The sequence below is a fragment of the Ixodes scapularis genome, unplaced genomic scaffold, assembly GCF_016920785.2.
Source record: "Ixodes scapularis isolate PalLabHiFi unplaced genomic scaffold, ASM1692078v2 PGA_scaffold0__279_contigs__length_252992795, whole genome shotgun sequence".
Taxonomy (NCBI): Eukaryota; Metazoa; Arthropoda; class Arachnida; order Ixodida; family Ixodidae; genus Ixodes; species Ixodes scapularis.
Window position 1 is genome coordinate 133210507 of NW_024609835.1, and position 6021 is coordinate 133216527.

The window sequence follows — 6021 nt, forward strand, 5'->3', positions numbered from 1 at the left end:
CCATGACAAAATGCTGTATGAGGGGGAGGGGGGAGAGGAGGTCCCAGCAAAATAAAAGATTTCGAGGGGGGCCCGGGCCCCACGGGCCTCCCCCCTGGCTACGTGCCTGGGGGGTGCTAACTTGAAGATGCCATAAATAAATACAACCACTTACGGCTGCCATTGCATACATAGCAGAAAATAGAGAGAGAGGGAGAGAGATGTGGATTATCTTTCTCTTAGGTGTTCATGTCAGAAGGGGTACTAATGGTTTTGGATGGTTGCGGCTGAGCGAGCTAGCCATGAGTGCTGCCTAAGTGTTCGGTTTGGACTCTTGTTCAATCGGCAAAAAAGCAAGTCCCAGCCAACTATTCAAGTATATCCTATGAATGGCTCCTGGGATTTTCGAAAATGGTCTATTGTCTTGCAAATGAGTGCGCTGGTATTAACTAAGGGCACTTAGCAAGCTGTTTACTCTTTTTTAATATCGCTGACTTTACATTTATGCATTCATTCTTCACAGGAGGAGGGGCACGACGGATCGGCCTGTCCGGTGATGCGCATTGATGAAGAGGACTCAAGTGCCATAACTCTGGTGTCGGAGGACCACTTCTTTGAGGTGACGGATATTGTGGCTGGCGCTGCGCTCGTTCTTGCGCTGCACTGGGTCCACGACATATCTTACCTTCAAAAAGCAAGCCGGTCACTCGCAGTGATTGGGCACTTCATTGGTTTGAAGTACAAGATAAAGTCCGTCTTGGCTTTGGATCTGATATCAGAGTTAGAAACTTTTAGCCAGAGGGTATTTAGGTGCCAGTTTTGCTTTTTTTGCCATGTGCGGAAATTAAAGTCTTGGTTTATTAAGCTCTTTTCTACAGTTTTTATTCTTTCTATGCTGACTTTTCATGAAGACCTTGCACCCAACAACACAACACAAACAACATATAACAGTATAATTGAGCAGAGTTTGTGTGACCCCTTCCTGGAGAGTGTGTTTAATTCTTTTATACAGAGTTTAGGCACCGCTTCTAACGGGGGTGTATTTTACACTATTCTTTGTGGAGACTAATTAACTCTATTAAAGAGTTAAGCACTCTTTGAAAAGGGGTCGCACAAACTGCTCAAGTGTGCTGTTATTTGACAATAACTTTTTGCTAGAGAGCATACTTAACTCTTCAGTACAAAGTGTAGGCAACACTTCTAATGGAGTTGTATTTATTCTCCTCAAAATGGTCATCACAACTCTTCCTAGGGAGCATGCTTAATACTTTAATATGGAGTTTAAGCAACACTTCTAAAGGGGTTGTAGTTACTCTGCACAAACAAGTGAAGTCAACTCCTCCTGGAGAGTTTTTTTAACTTTTTACTACAGAGTTTAGACAACACTTTTAATGGAGTTCTCGTTACTCTACACAAAAAAACTGAAATCAACTCTTCAGGGAGAGTATGTTTAACTCCAATACAGAGTTTAGGCCACACTTCTAATCGAGTTGTAGTTACTCTACACGATGGAGTGAAGGTAACTCTTCCTGGTGAGTACGCGTAACTCTTGAATACAGAGTTAAGGCAACACTCTAATAGAGTTGAAGTTACTCTACATGAAGGAGTGCGGGTAACTCTGCCTGGAGAGCATCCTTAACTCGTTAACAAGGAGTTAAGGCAATACTTTTGATAGAGTTATAGTCACTCTACACAAAGGAGTGAAGTTAATTCTCGTCAAAGAGTTTGGGCAACACTTTTTATGGAGTTATAGTTACTCTACACAAAGGAGTGAAATTAACTCTCACACTTGCACATCAAAGAGTAGTCGTGACTCTTGCAAAAGTATTGGCATGACTCTTTATAGAAGAGTTAAGTAAACTCTCGCATGGGAGAGTTAAACTGACTCTCGTCGTTGAAGAGTAACCGTTACGCTCCATAGAGAGTGCGGTTTGCGACAACCCAGATACTCTCCAAAAAGAGTCGAGTCGACACTTGTCGACTCCTTTTTTTTTAGAGTGTAAATTTGCGTTGATCGCAGTCCTTCTCTGTGATTAAGCATCACTAAATGGCCACAACTCACTTTTTTTTGTGAACAGTGCTGGATATAGGACCTTTAGAAAGCTGACCACTGCGTCTTCATTCTGACAACCAATGGCGTTTACTGCTCACCGATCAAAAAAGCTTAAGTAATTGCCCGAAACAAGAAAGACGCTAGAGCTAGGGTTACAGCTACGAGTCAGAGTGAATATCGCATCCTTTTCCCCGACATGCAGCAGTATCTTCAACACAAGGGTTGACACGATCGGCGGCACGAACCTCGAGCAAGAGTGGGCCCCATCGATTGGTGGCGCCCCTTTGAGATGCCCCAACCAGCTGACTTCATTACGGCGGGTCAAAAGGACCCCGAGTGCACACTGTCGGCACGCTTCTACCTGCGACGCCTTTGAGCGCGCCGAATGAACGACCGCGGGCCTTCCGCTGCCCAGTTCGGAACAGCGTCGCTCTCGCCGTTTTGAAAGGATACCCTTTGTCATAATTCATCTCCCGTGGACCTGGATACAGCGACACATATGAATACAAGAAACGTTAAAAGTGCAGTACTTCTTTTAGAGCGAAGCTCTTAGGCGCCAGTTTTCGTGTTTCGCGGCGTCGGCGTGGGTGTCGGCGTCGGCGTAACCACGCCAAAGTTAGCGGGAACATCGAGGTCACGTGACCTCAACACCAATTCCCTTCGACGCTAAATTTAGCGCGGAAATTCAGTTTTTCCGCTAAATTTTGGGGACAAATTAAGTCTCTTCGCTAGATTTAACGAGATAATTGACGTCACATGACCTCGACACCAATTCGATTCCCCGATAAGTTTAGTGGGGAATGAAATTGGTGCTGAGGTCACGTGACATCCATTTTCCCAGTAGATCTAGCGGAACAACTGAATTTGTTTTATTGGTGATGTGACACCAGGTCATGTGAATTCATTTTTCCCTCTAAATTTAGTGAGGAAACTGAATTGGAGGAGGAGGGGAGAGGAGGGAACGGAGGAGGGGGAGGAGGAGGAGACGAGGAGAGGAGGAGGAGAGGGTACGGAGAAGAAAAAGGAAGGGCATACCCTTCCCACGTACCCTCCCCTCCTCCAACTCAAAAGCTGCGCTTTAATTTCGCTTACAGGGGTTTGTAAATGTGTTTAATTTTTTTACAGCGAAGTTGTTAAGGGCTAGCCTCACCAGGATCACGGCGTAGGAAGGCTCTTTAGGGGTGGAGACTCCTCTCCTCGCTCTGTCGGAACGGCGAACACATCACGTCCCCTCCTTTCTTATGTTTTCTCCGCCTGCCCCTAGAGGGCGCCAAAACGTTCAGGCCGCCCGGTTGTCGGCCCTCCGTCGGAATGTGGGCTAGTCACCCACTGCTTACGCCGCCTCAAATTGTTTCCAACTTTTTTTTCTTTTTTCTTTTGCAATGGTGAACCGACCATAAAAGAAATGTAAAAACCAAGGATCCGATTTCGGAAATAGCCAAACATTTGAATGGATGCGCCGGCTGCTCTCCAGCCTGGGGAAACGTAAACATTTTAGAAAGGGAAAACAACGACATGAAAATATTTGTAAAAGAGACAATCAGGATAAAGACGTCTGCCGAATGCATCAGGAAAAAAATTTGCGGCTGACTGGTTTGAGAGAACCGGGATGACCTCGGGGTGTCGCGGTGTATGTTTGTTGACAGGGGATCTGTCGGCAGCTTTCTGTTGGCGCCGTCTGAGCTTATTGTTGACTGGATGTACGGAGGGCCTGGGAAGAGGAAGAGGGAAGGGGGTAGAGGTTTTTGGAAAAGGAAGAGAAAAAGAGGGGGACCACAAATACAGTTTGTAGCTCCGTTTGAGACTTCGTTCGTGTCGTTCTGTGTTTTGTCCTGTTATGAGTCGACGCCCAGCCTGGTCTCTCGGGTAGCATGGCTATCTTGCTGGCGTCCAACCATTCTCGCGAACAACGTCCTAGCCAGACAGTCAAGGAAACAGATCGGGAAAACCTAACAGACTAGTTTATTTAGATGGTTATATGGTGCAACATATTCGCAAAAGGTGTGCACCGAATGGGCAGCCGACAGGTTTTTATATAATACAACCCGGGGTTCTGGAGCTACCGTGCCATTCGTCGGTTAGTGCCGCATACGAAAGCTGGCCTCGACGTCAGCAACCTTCTCTCAGCCCCGATGCTTGGTCGTTGTTCTTCTCCGAATTGAAGGAGACTCGTAGGGGATTGTCTTGCACGCGGTAGACGCAGACGCAGCAGACTGCACATCTGTTCAGGGTCGAATTCTGTCTGGCGTTCTCGTGGAATACAGACGCTTCCGTGGAAGGCAGACGCTTCTCCGGTTTCGGTCAAACGGGCAAAAGGGTTCGGATCGCATGAGAATGCGACAGCACTGCAAAGGAAAAACCAAGATGAAAAGAAGCAGTCTCGAGAAAAGAAGAAAGAGTCCCGACTGTGCGACTCGTAATGTAGAAAAGATCTCCAAAAGCAGCTATAGATTGTAGCATACCTTAAACAATGTTTTAAAACATTGTTTAAGATTTTTTACAGCGATTTTTTTTTAAATTTTTGTTGAAGTTTGCGATGATATTATTATTATACTTATATCAGAAGTGCCATTAATAAAACTGGTTTGCTTTCCTTGACGAGTGTGGTTACTATGAACCTTTCCTGCAATCTGCTACATGCAAATGTAAGTGTACTAACAAAGTGAACCTTTCAAAGAATGCTGCTTTTATTAACCTCTGCGTGGAAAATGTGTAACTTCGTGCCAATTGGGCCAGCAGTTCAATTTAGCAGGACTCAAAGGCTGCTTTAAAATGTAGAAGAATAATCACGTTAACTGCCCCACATGTTGAAAAAAATTTTTTTTATTAGTCCAGTCGAATCAACTGGAATGTGAGAACCCGATTTATATTTTCGTTTTGTTTAGGTCATGTGAACGGTGCTTAAAACAATTCAGTTCCGTATTATCCGTTAACAAGGTTTGTGCTAATCAATCTTTATTTTTCTGCATTCTTTTTTCTTCTCTCGGTCGCACTCAAATTATCGATCACCTGCGGTATAATTAGAGTTTATTAATTTTACAAACGCTTACCGACGTTAGTATTGCGCTGCTGAGGACACCAACGACGGAATGTAAGCTAGGCTGGAAATTATCTACAGGAGAGGGATATTTTTTTTTTTTTTACTCGTAGACCACCACGTCGGCTGGTATCAGGGAGTTACTTTTGTTTGTGCGTCTGTCATTTTTCGGGTTATGAAAATTTCAGTGTGCTGAGAGAGGTGATTGTGGCCCTACCTCTATACCCCATCGTACGCGAAACAGTAGCCAACAGGAAGCAAGCTGCACGCCGAGCAGACAGCTAGCACAGGCGGCCCGGTGCGCTGCCGGGTGGCCTGAAACTTACGGCGCCATCTAGGGGTGGCTCGGTGAAGCGAAGCGCGCGGGGTGCCATTATCTGGTCGCTGCGGAGAGCGGAGCCTCTACACCTAAAGAGCCTTCGTACACCGTGCCCAGGATCGTGTCCCTCCTCAAATGAACTGATGACACAAAACTCTGGACAGCTGCCGCCATCTATAAGCAACGACGGTAACCAGACAACCGGCTTGCCGGTTGACTAGTTGCTGCTGTCGCTTATAGGTGGCGGCAACCTTTCGAGCCTTTGCACTCTGACTTGCCGACTTGCGGCCAGCCATTACTTCATTCCCACCTTAGTACAGCTTCGCTGGTCTTCCTTCTTCACCAGAATGGCAAGGCTGATTTTTTTTTATTTCTTTTGTTAGTATGTATACAGATGAGAGAGAATAAAATTGTTTTATGGAGAGGCGAAAAGTTAGGCGTGGATCACCGCTTCAAGCAGGTTGCGCTGCAGAAGTTTATTCAGGTGTGGCGCTTCCGTTCTTGAGAACGGAAGAGATGCCACCGAATTCGAGCTTTTGTGAAAAGTTCTGTTCATCCACTTGTCAATTCGGGCTAGTGCCGACGAGTAAATTTGTTGTCTTCGTCGGCGCTGACGCTGGACCGATTGAGAGT